We start from the raw sequence: 2,076 nt of genomic DNA on the forward strand, positions 1-2,076 counted from the left end.
AAAAAAACCTTAATAATTTACTACTTACAAAAGTATTGCTCATGAAGTTTGTAAAAAAATTGTGAATGTGAAAATGGTTATAATAGTACCCTTCTGAGGTATCTGTGAGAAAACATTTCTATACCTTTCACAACGCATAGGCACAAGCAGTATTTTGAAGATAGGCTTATGTGCTTATATTCTGTAAATTACATACTTGATATTCTTCATAATATCTTTTTCTCTTTTCAATAAAATATTTATGCAATCCAGACAGTTTCCTTAGTTTTGTCTTTGTTCGTGTTCACATAACATCAGAAATAAGAAAAGGGCACCCGAAACATCAAAACATTTAATTAACGCAAGCACAGTGAAGTCACTTCATACTTTGAAATCATTGTCGGTTCCCATAAGTGACCACACTGTCACCAGCACAGGGTTGTTTTTCACTGGAAGAGACACAGACAGCAGAAAGTTGTATTTTCTCCACCAGTATTCCAATTAGTTGAACAGATTGGAAGAAACTGGGAAAATGGCATAACAAACAAATGCACACAATTCCGCAACTTCAAACCTGTTAAGTTTTGTGTGAAAATCTAGCCTGACTCCCTCTTCTTGCTATGCCCCTACCATTCCCACTGGTGTCGCACGCGGTGCGGAATGACAGACTGCTCCTGTCACTCCTGCTCACCCACCAGAGTTGTCTGAGCCGGTGGTGCCGTGCTGAGTACTTGTGCCTTCGGCTGGCTGTGCTCTGGATGGATACCTGCTGTAACAAGCCCCTTTGAGCTGCAGACCTCGCTTGCCACCTTCCCTTGCTGTGCATGCACGGCAGGCCAGTGTACACTTGTCTATATATATATATATATATATATTTGCATATAATCCTTGCTGTACTGCAAGTACTGCCATTAGAGTGCTATATTTCCAAACTTTTAGAATTATCTTTTTGAATATGGAACGCTTTTCATATCTGTACTCCAGTCAGATACAATTCTATGTGGAGCGGTCAGAAAAAAAAAGACACGCGTCCATTAGATTTCTAAGCATGAAGTGGTTATTCTCATGCATTTGAAACATTTTTCAGTTGCAAGCTCGATTTAGCGGTGGAAAGATATCCTTTGAAGGACACTGATAGATATTCTTCCATGGTTATGTGCAGAGCTCACAAAGGGGTATGTACTTTTCAGAACTAACCAGTGTTGATGCAGACATAAATTTTAAGTGAGAGAAAGGGGAGGTAGGCTGTGTTCATAATGTCAGGGGCTCAGTTTGCACGGAGCTAAATATGATGGGAAAATTTGCATGCTGAGAGATAAGCACATGCAGAAATGGTTGCCATTGCAGCCGTTGGGTGAAATTAAGCTCCTTTAACCTGGAAAGTGTAAAAGTTAGTTGTGTAAATCTTACCTAGTCACTTTAGACTCTGCAATTAATGGAGATAAATGGATACTGGTTTTGGGCCTGTCTCAGACGATGGGTCTGTATTTCCTTCTATTGACTAAAAAGGAAGTATGCAATTAATATATTAGACTCATATAGACAATATTTGGATACTTAAATTGAGTTAATTGAATCTCACCCAACTGTACCATTTGGGGAAGGATGAAACTTAAAATGCAAAGCACGAAATAATGCTACAAATGTATGGTAGAAGGTAAGATGTAGCACACAGTCCTACAGTAGAGGTATATATCATTGTAACTACAGTTATTAAAGACGTATGGGGGTTTTTTATTCTCTGAGGAGAAAATTCAGTCCTAGAGGTGAAGAAATTATGTATTTATGATGAATATACGCTCCAGTTTGGTGCACTTTGGGCAGCAACATTCATCTCCTGCACCTATGACAAGGAGGCAGAGCCGCACCATAACCCTCACTGGTACTGCAGGCAGCGGTGCAGGGGCACGGTTAGCAATGCCTCCCACTTTAGGGCACGGGCAGATCCCAAAGCCCATTAGCCTGTTTATTTTCTTGGGAGATTATATGGTCCAGAATTTCTTGCTGTTTGGGTGCCAGTGGCTTCTTGGAGGCATTGGGGGCTCCCGAGGGCATGTGTCATGGCAGGGCCTGGCAGCCAGGGCCCATCCCACCCCA

This window comes from Phaethon lepturus, unplaced genomic scaffold (genome assembly GCF_000687285.1).
Source record: "Phaethon lepturus isolate BGI_N335 unplaced genomic scaffold, ASM68728v1 scaffold2994, whole genome shotgun sequence".
In the NCBI taxonomy this organism is placed as follows: Eukaryota; Metazoa; Chordata; class Aves; order Phaethontiformes; family Phaethontidae; genus Phaethon; species Phaethon lepturus.